The sequence below is a fragment of the Coffea eugenioides genome, unplaced genomic scaffold (assembly GCF_003713205.1).
Source record: "Coffea eugenioides isolate CCC68of unplaced genomic scaffold, Ceug_1.0 ScVebR1_81;HRSCAF=410, whole genome shotgun sequence".
NCBI lineage: Eukaryota > Viridiplantae > Streptophyta > Magnoliopsida > Gentianales > Rubiaceae > Coffea > Coffea eugenioides.
Genome location: NW_020864693.1, coordinates 24,528 through 38,112, shown reverse-complemented (window position 1 = coordinate 38,112; position 13,585 = coordinate 24,528). Strand labels below are relative to the sequence as shown.

Genomic DNA, 13,585 nt, shown 5'->3' with positions numbered 1-13,585 from the left:
GTCAAACTCATGGTTTAACTTCTTATATTTTCATACAGTCACTTTTCATTGTGTTTCTAGATACAAATTCAACATTTGGATTAAGACCCAAAGCATACTTCTGAAAATAATTCATCTTCAACAAAATTGAATAGTATCTCTCGATTAATTATAAGCTCTGTGAGATTTTTCGACTACTCTCTTAATAAAATTTTCAAACAGAATTACTAACTTAATCTGAATTACTTTTGGAAAAGTTAAGAATCGTTTGCCCTTTTGACAATTGTCCACCCATAACTCTTTTGTAGGCTACACATGTGTCCCAAAATATATATTGATACAAATGAGTTGTTCCTCCTTTACTACGGTAGGAGAAAACTTTCTTGCAATAATTGCAAGTACATTCTTCCTTCTTCGATGAAAATTTGGTGAAATGGGTCCAAAATTTGAACCTCACCTTCACTTTTCTTTTCCTCTTTTCACCCTTATTTGCTTCTTCTTCTTCAGGTTCTTGTTCGGCTGTAGTTTTTGTTGCTTCAATATCTGTGATTGTAATAACAATATCTTCATTGTTTGCATTTGACATCTAATGCAAAAAAAAGGACATTGTTAGGGAGGTAAAGTATTTACTGACACGAATAAGAGGAATAAGAAAGTGATCCTTGTATAAAAAATATTACCATGCAAATACAACAAATTCATACTTCAGAATTTTTCAGTTTTGATTTTTAAGAAAGTGGTTCAAATATACACAACAGTCAAAAGATTGATAGGGTAATTTTTTCCTTGATTGAGAAATAAAAAAAAAATCAATGAACAAGTTTAAGATAAAATAAAATAACTAATTGGATATCCAACCCAATTCATTATGAAAATGGACAGAGTTTAATACTGGTCAATTTCTCTTAACTAGTAGTCATGTTGCTGCAACTAGTAGTTATATAAGTTGGTTATATTTTTCGAATTTCTTTTCTAAATGACTAATTTGTAATTATGCATTATATGTCTGGGATTGCTGGTCATATGACTAATTAGACATATGACCAACAATCCATTTCTGAGATTGCTTTGATATAACTAATAGTTACTTTGATACTTAGATATAACTAGTAGTTTCTTTTATTAGATAGGACTATTTAGACATATGACTAGATTATTCTTACTATTATTGCTCCTGTAGAATGTCAATTTCTTAGACAAATTCTGTTGCACAGGTTTGATATACCATTATATTTGGCATTAAAATAAAATCGAGGCAAATTTCAGTGGTTGGTGCAGAGAACTATAACATATGACTAGTTATATTTAAGAAAAATCAACATTGTTGCATCCCAAAAATAGAAAAATGACAAAAAGCTTATTCTCTATTTAGCACTTAGAATACTAATGAGACATTTTCACAATTGTGAAAGGAAACAATCACTCATGGTAAATGGTCTGAGGGACAACTTCTAATTCTAAACATGTTTTTTCTTAAATTTTTCTCATAATCAAATTTAGTTAATCACATGTAGATGTTGGTGTATGAGTTTAATTATTTCAAGAAAAAAGTACCCTAAAAATCCTAAATGAAAAACACATTGGATCGGAGAGATAAATGGTTTGGAAACCAGGATTGAAAGTTATGTTGACCCTGATTTTGGAGACTTGGATTGAAAGTTGCAAGCGGAGAATTTGGAGTTTCATTCATCTATGGTGGTGGAGATTGGATCCGAGTGACAAAGAAAGAATTGCAAGTCTTGGTGAAGCGACCGTGAGGGAATTAGAGGGAAATGAAATTAAGGGTTTCGGCTTTCAAAATTCGGATGTTTGAGAAACTATCGCTTCTTCCGTTCTTCGGATGTACTATTCTTGTGACTTTAAAGAAGTGAAAACAAGAATCACTTCAATGGAGCCTTTGTTTCTTGTTAAGAATTGAAAACCAAATACTCTTTAGTGAAGAGAACCCGCAGCCGGAAGCCTTAAGTGCTAAATAGAGAAAAGGCTTTTTTTGTATATCTAGTTTTAGTGACTAAATATTATATATTTGGATATATGATTAATTAATTATATATAATAAAAAACATATATATATTATATAATACTATATATATAGGCTCGGGCCTATATTAGGCTTGAGTCCAATAAGGTCCAAACTTGATTCGTATTTAATTTGGATCTAGTTTTCAAGGTCAAACTCAGACCGACTCACTAATATCATAGGCTCATCGGACCTTTTATCAGGTCGAACAGGTTGAGCTCTGGTTGGCCTGATTCTATTGACAGTCCTATGGATATCTTTGTCGTAGTGAATGATGAAAGATCTAAGATCGCCCTTCTTAATCACATCCAGTGTCATTCCCTTATTATTCTTAGAAAGCGCAATGACATACACTTCCCCTAATTTGTCAACTGAGAATCTGCTCCAGCTATCCGGTTGGAAATTGCCCAATTCCACGAAATTTTCATATTTTGAAATATAATCCCTAACTACGGATGAAATTTTTGCCCCTAATTTATCATCTCGGTTGAGATGGCCAGAGCCAGAAGAGGTGCCGATGGCGAAGGTGATGGTGTGTTGAGATGGGGGAGAAAAAAAAAGAAAGGAAGAAGGAAAAATTTTTAATGTGTTTTGGGTATCTTAAAATGTGTATTTTAAAAATTTTGAGGAGATTTTTGAGATTACTGTAGTTAAAGTTATTAAAAAACTTATAGAAGAAAAACTAGGCAAAAAAACTCACTTCCACAGAGGGCCATAGTTAGGTAGGGTTTGGATTTAATTTCTCAAATCCATACTCGACTTAGACCAAATCTTGTAAGAGAGTCATAGGTAAGAGAGTCATAGGCATTATTTTCTATGATCAATACCCAAATCCAGTCTCATACCAGACCTTATTTAGTCCCATATATATAATTAAATAATATACATATATATAGTAAAAATTTATAAAATAATCTAATATTTTATGACCATTGGATTGAATGCAGTAAGATTTCATAATTGTTTTCTTCTCCAAGTTAATTCTAGTTGTCATTGTAATTTGTATAAACTTTTTCAGAAAAAGGAGAAATGGTAAAGGCAAACAAATAAAAGATATGGATACAATTAAAGTTTTAAAAAGAAATAGAAGTAGTCGATAATAGTTCATTTTTTGAATTCATAATATTGCATTCAGTTTCTTGAATATTAATTTTATTATTTAAAAATAAAAATTGGATAGCATTTATAATATTTTTTGAATTATATATAATTTTAATATATTTTTACTTTAATATATCCCGAAAAACACAACAGATATCCATTGGATACCCAAATCCATGAGAGTTTGGGTCTGGACTTACATTTTCAGACCCATAAGGGTTTGGGTCTAACTTAATTTACTGGGTTGGGATCTGAATCAAAGGAATCTAATCCAAACCCTACTCATTGACATGTATTTTTTTATTTTGCCGCAATGATAATATTTTTATAACTTAATCTATTATATCCCACAGGAAAGAAGAGCATAAAGAGGCTATGTAATAGACTATTAGGTATACAAATCTGACTACACCAAAGAGATGATATGACACCTCCTTTGAATTTTATTCACTGCAGGTAGGGTTCGAACACCAGATCTACAGTTCAAAGAGGAATTTAGTCCTTTTATGATAACCATGAGCCAAAACTCATGTCTACTCATGAGGAATACTTTGGCCGTTAGATTTTCATTGTTGAATTGGTTAAACTGATTGTACAAGTATTTAATGCAGAGTTTGTGTGTTAAATGATTTTTGAAGCCTTTATTTGCTGATTTATTTTGCTAGGCACTAAGGCCAAAAAAGTGACCCACATATTATTAGGCTAGGGAATCTTTCCTATGCAAGGCGCGGGTTAGTGCTTGTGTGGTGTTTTTATTAAGGAGTCTATGTGAGGCTTTTTTTTGTATAAGTTAGAATAATTGTATAGTAAATATGGGATATATTATGTTGGATTTTAATGAAATGTTATATAAATTATGTGAAATATTTGTATAAAGACAAAATGAGAAAGATGTACATTTATGTGAAAAGAAATGAATAAATATGAATTCATGGAAGGATATTGATTTAATAAAGTTAAAAGGCAAAAAATTAATTATGTTAGCTTGAATATTATTGAGTTTATATTTTGATTTGATTTTTTGTCATTTGTCTTTTGTTTTATTATGTTGGAATCCGATGATATGTCACATTAATTATATAAAATAATTTTATAAGGACAAAATAAGAAAGATCAATTTTTGTGTGAAGGAAATGAATAAATACGAAATTATGGAAGGATGTGTTAATAGTAACAGCAAAGTTAAAAGTGTATAAATTAAGGGTAAACTATAAAAAAAACTCCCTTGTGATCTGGTTAAATGTCACGAAACCCTCGTATTATTCAAAAACATCCAAATAAACTCCTTATGCTTTGGACTAACATGGACTTTGGATGGAAACCATCCAAATTGAAGGAAAGATGGAAAATTCCTCATTATCCCTGTTTGCAAACTATACCAACAGTAAGTTCAAGGCTCAATTGTAATTTTAAAAACTTTCTTATTTCATTTTAGTAAAAAGGTAAATTAAGGGGTCAAATTACAAATTTAAGAAAAGACATCGTCTTCTCCAACTATTATCAGAACTTTGTTCTTTCCCTTTTTTTGTTTTTCTTTTCCGTCTATTTTCCTTCTTTTTTATTCCATCATTCAGTCCAGTCAACACCAACCATTGCCACTTCCAATCTTCCATCACCGTCATCGCTATCTCTATCGCATATTTCATCTACATCTTAAGTCTCAGATTTCCTTCAAGTTTAGATTATCTACACGTTTTCATGTTAATGGTGCTACATGATCATTCCATGGCTCTTGAGAATCATTTTAGTGCCAATTTTACAAGATATAATGGTGATTTAGGTTAACAAAGAGGGCTAGACTAGTCTATATTCTTAACCCAATTTACTACTTTTCAGCCACTTTTGGTCAAATCAGACATCACAATCGAGGTTTGCATGATGAATAGAACTTGGGATGAAATTTTTGTGAAGATTTGACATATTGTTTTGTAATGGCTAGCAGCGATGGCGGCGGGGGCGACAGTGGCAGCTGATGGTGGTGGTTTTAGTTTGCTGCAACAAGTGGAAAAGAAGGAAAACATATATAAAAAATAAAAAAGAAAAAGAAAAAGAGGTAACCAGGTGGAGAAGAAGTTAAACAAACATAAAAAAAAAGTGAAAAAAGAAAATTGGGAAATGATTTCTATGTTGATGACTTGATGTGTGGAAGAAGAAGGAAAATGAATAGAAAAGAAAATAAGAAAAATGAAAACATTGTAAAAAGATGAAAATGAAAGAAAAGTAGGAAAAAAAAGGGAAGAGAAATACAATTACTAAAATACCTTCCCACAGTGCTATATGCACTCGCTTCTCAAGCACGTGTAATCCACGCATTCTCAATTTGGATGATTTATGTCCAAAGTACATGTTAATCCAAAGCACAACGAATTTATTTGAGTGTTTTTGAATGATAGGAGGGTTCTGTATCTTTTAATCAAATCACAAGGGAATTTTTTGTGTCTTACTGATAAATTAATTATCTTAGTTAGGACAAACAATGGCCAATATTATACGCATGTGAAGCAAGATCCCTGACTGAAAGAACAAAAATGCAAATGACAAAGTATCAAAGTTAGTCAACTTTGTAGTACTAGGAGGCATGAACGCGCTTCGCGCGATATAAATATAAAATGCCCTGTCCAGTTTTGAAGTAATAAAAATAACAATTTATTTAGAAAAAGTATATTTTTTAGTATAGTTATTCCACAAGTTAAGTTTCGTTGATACTTTTTGGCCGTTTCTCACAAAGCCTCTAGTCAATGGCAACCGTCAACTTGCATTTTTTGCAAAACCATTTCTGGTGCAAAAATGGAACCAATGTAGTATATAATACAGAGCAAGAAAAGAAAGAGCATCCCACGAGTTGGTTATTTACTCATTGAGAAACTTTTGTGGCCTATAATAGCAAACACAGTTGGAGTTAAACAAGCCTATAATGTGGTCTAATAGACTACAATCTTAAGCATCCATTCAACACTATATCAAAGTTTCACGATGACAACTGTTTGAGGGGGCCTATACAGAACATGAAATTATGAATCTCTTAAAGACTGTATTCACCTCTTCAGCCAGTGACAGGAACTTTTGAGACTCATCACAAGCATAACCAGAAGAACCTAGAACTAACATTCCCGGAGCAAAACATGCTAAATCATCCATCCGCACATAATTTTGAAAGACAAATACTATAAATTAATAATTACTCCTCCACAAAACAATTAGGATATTTAATCTTGCAAGTTCACACGTCACCTTTGTCAGTTAGGGAATTTCCAATCTTTTCACAGATATATGCAAAGGATGAAGGGGTAGTTCTCTTAACCAAGCTTGAAAGACCTTTCATTGATGTCTCCCACATTTCTCTGCTTGCAGATTCATGAGAAGAGTTACTTCTCCAGGATATTCTAAGTTTATCTCAAAGTGTGAAAAAGAACTTAAGACAGCAAAGTAAAGAAATCTACTCCATGCTCAACAACAATGCAATAAGCAATATGTACATTAAACTTCAATGTCATTAGTCTCTCGCTTTGAGCTCATAATACATTTTTCTAATCCCATATACGTGACTTTTCTTTTACCTATATTTTCTCAGGATAGCTGACACACTTTGATACAAGTCTATATATATATGGACATACACACACACACACACACAAACATTAAAATAGAAATGTGAATGATTTGCAGAAAGTATGCCTTTTCGGAAAAGATCGATATATCTAAGGAAAGAAATGCCAATGTTTACCTGTAATGATTTACAGAAGCAGTTTTGTTTCCTTGTATCCACACCTTGAGTAAATATTCATAAAAGCTGCCAAAAGAAGAGCTTTTACCATTATTCAAATTACAAATAATACAAAGTAAAGAAAAGAAAAAAGTATAGTTTCAAAGCCATGGAAATGAGATATACAGGAGGATAATTTTGAAGGGACCTAAACGAAAAACAAATGCTATCTATAGATTATGAGATAATTACAGAGCAAGTACTGCTAAGGAATGTAAACATATTGAATAGATTGTATCTGTCCCCCATAGCCCCAGAAGCGATGGTAGAATAGGATGTTGTGCCCCTCTGGGGATTAACATAGATGGGAAGCAAACCATCAGCAGGAAAGGTCCTACTAAGAAATAAAATAACATTCTCCACCTGAAAGTAATGGATATGAATCATCAGCTGTCTGTCAGAAACTTATTGGGAAAAAAAAGGTCTATCCTTATCTAACTCAGCCAAAATTCTCTCTTGTTCGAGCACCATAAAATCTTAATATACACTTTGACTATTAAAACTTTCATAAAATGTTCATCTCTTTTTGTCTCTCTCAGACGCACAGAAGAAGGAAAAGGGGGAATGAGCGAGCGAATTACTTGAAAGTGTAAGGAGCTAGTTTTTGGATACCTTCTGCCGATACTTTGGGTTTCCAGTCCTTTGAGAAAGAGCAATAAACTCCAGCTGCTCTGTACCAGAATCAGCTAAAATACTATCAACCTGAGAAAAGGTAAAGTTTTACACAATTTGTCATACATATGTATACTCAAGGCATAGACATGACAATGAGCAGAGACAATGCAAGTAGTTCATGCAGAGAAGTAGAAATACAGAAGTTGATTGGGAGATACATGATTTAAATGTAAAGAAAGCCAGGATTAATAAGAGCAATGTAAAGCTCAATTGCCATTATATAATTGTGAAGAATCAGGGAATATTCAGATAATTATTGTGGCAGGTATTGCTATTATTATATCGTGCAGCTGAGTCTTGAAAGGACCCACAACAATTTTGTTTTGCTTAAAAGTATAGCAAAAGTCACAGTTGGACAATGAACTTGAGTCTAAATGTTTCATGAAACAGAAAACAAATTAACATATGTATCAACTTACACCAGTCCATCCGGGATTATGCGGATTCCCGTGAGCCAAGCTAATAACGTTATAAGGAATGCCAGAAGGTGTGTCCTATGTAGGCAGTAGCCTATCCGCAATATCCTGAGCCTTTTCAAGGAAAACCTTATCCCCGGACAGATCATATGCACTGAGAAGTCCTCCTACCACTCTGGATTTTGTTATGAAAAATTCATAAGTAACCACCAGTTATATGAATGTCTTGTCTACCTCCATTTAAAAAGTTGACAAGAATTTCAGATGTTAAAACTTATACAAAGGAAAAGATGAAAACACAAAACTAAAAACACACGAAACATTAAACCTTATAAAACAACCTTATGGTTGTTTCAAACACACTTGCATCATAGTTTTTGTTAAAATCCAAGGAATTTGCAACCCACTTGCCACCAAATGACCAGATAAGATTAGATAGGAAAAATGGGTAAGCAAATACTTACCGATTAAAGACACTTTGCAATTAAAAAATCACCTTACTACAGTGAAACTTTCAGGAGGGGGGAGGGAAAGCAAATTTGGACAAAGATAGTGACAACTTATACGTGTGTGAACAAAGATATAGCAATCATTTTTTAACATGGTGACTACAGAAAAACTAAACAGGAAGTGGAAATTCTACGACATTGCTGCTAATCTTCAATGAAGAAAAAGTCAACAAGCAAAATTTACATTTACGCAAGTGGCTCAAATGTCTTAACTTGTTTTACACTGCCAACTTCATTTTCTTTCTTGAAATTAAAGCATAAAGGGTTTTGGACAGAAATCAAATCCAGCACCGTGGCTATACCAAAACGAAAAAATGCCAAGTATGGTTGTCTTCAAATTGGTGTAATTCCTACCTTCTTAACCCGTACAAAACCTTCAACTCTACATCCTCCTGCTGAGGGCGCAGGTCTTTTTGGATCTTTTGTCTTGTCAGATTTATCCTCTAAAGCAAGTCTTTTAGACTCCAGTGAAACAGATGCAACCAAAGTTTCCATTGTCTGCAAATAATTAAAAAACCCAGTAATGCCACATATATAATAGGTGACAACATCAACACCTATGCAGGACTACACAATTCAATCATAGGTTTCTAGTATAGAAAAATGATATCAACTGCATTGATAGATGTGCAGAGTCATGCTACATATACATATCCCTTTTCCTTCATTTATTTAATTTTTGTTTTGTTCTTTTACTTCCTTGCTTTTCTTCACCTTATTTTTGCCTTTCCCGTTTAAAACTTTAGGCATGCAACTCAATATTGTTTCTTACCTGGACCAGACTTTCAGTGTCTTGATCGCCAAAATATGATTCATGCTCATGATGCCCATGTTCATCCCTATATTAAAACAGACAACAAACTTCTGATTTGAATACAGCAAATTCAAATATTACATAAGGTCATTATAAATGAAAATTTCTGCTACTTAAAGCTAAAGAAGAGAAAAGTTTGCACTACAGAAGGAAATTTTTAATGAGAAAGCTCAGATTAACCAAGACAAACATATAATAAGCAAACAGTTTTTAACAGGCAACAAAGGTCAAAGAATCAAATTTGGACAAAGATAGTGACAACTTATACGTGTGTGAACAAAGATAGCAAAGAAGGTTTAATACAGAGCAAAAGTAAAATTCTGGACCAACATTCATATTAGTGCCATACAGCAGCCTAGCAGATATTGCGCATAGTCCACTTTATGTCTAGGACCCTTTCCACCGAACCTAATAATGCAAGTATTATCAAATTAAATTCAACTTTAATGTCAACGAAAAGGAGAACAAGGTATAAAAAATGAAACTGAAACATTAGAAAATTTCCAACAGGAATATTGCAAGCAAATTCCAAGTATGAAGCTATTGGACAAGGCCAACAAATCATAAGTAAGGATGACAAAAAGAGAATTTAAAAAAAAAAAAACTTCTTGAGCAGTTCTCCATTAATTTTTTTTAGTCCAAGAGAGATTTTAAGATCTTACAAGAAGAAAGGAGAAATGGAGAATTAAACCAGTAATATAGGCAGCTACCTCCTTTTCATTATTTCTTCGGCTGTCTTGAAGTCATTGCAAAAAGCTTCTGTCCACAACCGTTACGCCAAACATCCCGATCAGGCACACCTTCAGTAAAATAATTTTGCCCTCCTGAAGCAGCCTCAGTCAAATCTGGATCTGGATCTAGATCAGAATTTGGATGTTTAAGGTCCAAAATTGCTGCTGCAGAGCCATCACCTAAGCGGATCCTGTGGAAAAACAAAAAACAATTTTTGTATGGCCGACTATGGTAGCCACCAAGGAGCCCAGGACAAGGGACGGAAAAAATACGAACTCCAGAGGGGGGGGAGGAAAACAGGAAACTTACAGAAAATATCGGAGTTCACTGGAAAGGAAGAAGGAGAAAGCTCGCGACGGAGGAGGAGGAAAAGCGAACGAACGGCACAAGATCTGGACCGATGCAGGCAACAGCGAAGGCGGTAGCTCCTTGGACGGTAAGAAGACAATGGAATTGGCAGAACGGAATACCACACCGCAACAAAGCTTTGTACCAGTCTGGAGAGTACGCGGATAAGTGACAGAGCAACATTGTTGTGAGAAAAAAAAAAGAAGAGAAAGAGAAAAGAATGACAGAAGAAAGAGAGAGAGAGCAGCTGCAGAGAGAAGGCAGCGGGAAGAGAGAATGCAGCAGAAGCACATGGATACTGGCAGCGAGGCCAGATGGGAAGCTAACGCGCGAGGCGCGAAGGACTGAATGCTTCTCATCCACATGCCGGGCACGTGTGAGGACGACGAAAGTTTTGGCTGAATCCTGTTGGGACGTTATCTACTTATGTTGATTATGTTGAAAAATATAAACAGAATAGCTTCTTTTGATTTTTGTCATTTGTGTTTTGATTGCTTGAGTGACGAATATTGGTTCACATATGCATAGTATTTGTAGTAGCAATGTTCTTATATATATATGCGGTGATCTTTTTTATATTGAATGGTGTGTGCTTTGTAGTTGAGTTCTTTAACTTTCTGTAGAATGAGGTAATTTGTCATTGTCACTTATTTAGTCTTTGCACATTATATTTTTGGTGGCCTTTCTCTTATGTGTGTGATTTGATGCTATGATTTTATTATATGTAGATAGGGTATAATTGAGTTTGACTGCCTAGTGTTCAGGATAAGCATCCATCCATATTTGGTTAGGCAGATGAATTAGTTAGAGATTGATGGAAATGGTGTTTTGAATAATGAAAACGTTGAGAATATTATTACCAATCCTAGGATTCGTGAGGGAGCTAACAAGGTCGTGCTTAGGAATTAAATTTCTGAGTTGTTTAAGTGTTTTTATAAGTTTCCAGAGTGGACTCCAATCTTAAAGCATGCTTTGGATATGGCAGTGTGTTTGGATTGTTGAATTACTGCAAATAATATTTTGCTTGTATTATAAATACATTTTTCAATCCATATTTTTATATTCACAACTATTTTTTTATCTCACATACATCATATTACAAAAAGTGTTACAGTAATTATTCCAAATAATACTCTCTTGATAGTTGAATGGATGCGCGAAGAGGTGCGAGAGGAAGAAGAGGCTATTCGAAGTGCTTTTTAGTTTGAAGCGGAGCCGCATGAGGATGCATTTTGATGGTAAGTACGATAGTTATCATTTATATCATGATGATTTAATCAAAAGCTGCCTAACGTCTTCAAGACTTCAACCTTTAGTAATGTTGTTGAGGTTAGCAAAAAGCTTGTGTGTCACGATAGTTTTCACCTCCTTCGACGATATTGTGGCAAAACCTTTGAATTAGAGTCCTTAAGACTTGAGCACTATAATACGTTCTAAGCAAATCATCAAAATTCTTATGTTTCATCCAAAATTGTGAAATTTAAAATGTTTGGATATGGTTAAAAGACTAATTGAATTTTATAAAAGTAAGAGAATGTCTAAAACTTTAGAAACTAGAGGCTCCAAATCCATTGAGGAAAACCCTGGTACACCATGAACTATTAACAAAATCTCAATCAATCTTATTATACTTTTTCATCATCAACATCCTTTCTATTGCATCAAGTGTTGAAAAAGCCTTTTCCTCTAAATCAACGTCATCAATGCAAACTATAAATCCAATTATAGAGGGCACAATCAAAATCAAGATAACAATCTTCTCACTAAAGTCACATATTAGCATTAAAGTCGCCAAGAATTAGTCCTGAAAAATGATGGAGACGATCTGTTAGCTACCTTGAATAATGCCACAGAGATCTCCGTTCTTTAGTTTTATTAGCACCATACACCAAAACAATAAAGCAAAGATTTAATCCAGCAATAAAACTCCACATGACAAGTAACATATTGCAATGCATAGAAATCAAAATACATCTCACGTTTGCCCCTTACCAACAAAATAATACTCCAACACCAATGATACTCCTAGCATTAGGGAAAAGCTGCTAATGTGGTAAACAAGATGCAAAAAAATCTATGAACATTATCATGATACATTATTTCCAACCAAGCCATGTGTGTATGTGTATTAATATTATACAGTATAACCTCTATAAATTAATAATCACTATTAAATAATAAATTTTGGTTCCCGACTTTGGCTAATGATCCAAATTAATAGTTTCAATAAAATAAGAAGATAATAAAATTTTTTGAAAATCTTAGATAACCATTTGGTCCCATTTATATTATAAATTAATAATTCATTAATATTAAATATCATATTTTCCTGAAATATGAGTTTATTGTTGACCTATGAATACCTTTTAGATGGAATAAGAAGACTTTGCGTTTGTTTATTAGAAAAAGAATTTCTTGTCATTTGTACACATAATATTGCAATCTGATTCATTGTATGTATTTAATAAAAAGAGAATCGACATCCATCATTTAGTATTTATAGTCCTTTGGATTGGACCTCTTAATAATAGGAAAATGATATTAGTTATGTACGTACATTAAAGATATTAATAAAATTAAATTATATTTGCAAATCAGTAGATATGAACTGGTTTATATCTCTTAGATTTTTTGATTCCTTTTATTAATAGAATAATTTATTTTTTAATAAAATGAATAAAACTTTAGTTGATTAAATGAATTTTTTTGAACCATAAGTATACTCAATAAATTAACAAATTATTAATTTATCAATTAATTAATACCTCCTTAAATTAATAGAATTTGTATGGTCCCATGTATATTAATTTATAGAGCTTTACTATATTTATAACATAATTTCCAACTATATTTTGTTCAATGGTCATTAAGGCCCTAGTATTCCAAAAAAAGAAAAGAAAAAGAAGCATCATGTAATGGAGATAGAGGAATTTTTTTTTTTTTTTTTTTTACCCTACGAGATCCCTTAGCCACTTCTCCACCCTGTTTCTTCTATCAACAAAATTACTACTTTATTTCTCATTAGCATCACGCAAAAGATAAATCAATATCTGAATTCAGCACTTCACTCTTTACAAAAGAGAAACTAACATGTTTGTATGACCAATGCATTTTCTGAACCAATATGTTCAACATCACCAGCATGAGAAGCCACATAGTACACATAACAAGTTCTTGGTTCTCCTTTTCAACTGCTGGCGTATTTTCATGAATAATAAGAATATGATG

General features: G+C 33.0%; 1 pseudogene; it reads right to left on the bottom strand.

Annotated features, from left to right (window-relative positions):
- Nucleotides 1-5,920: 5,920 nt before the first annotated feature.
- LOC113759002 lies at nt 5,921-9,998 on the bottom strand (annotated as a pseudogene).
- Nucleotides 9,999-13,585: the final 3,587 nt, after the last annotated feature.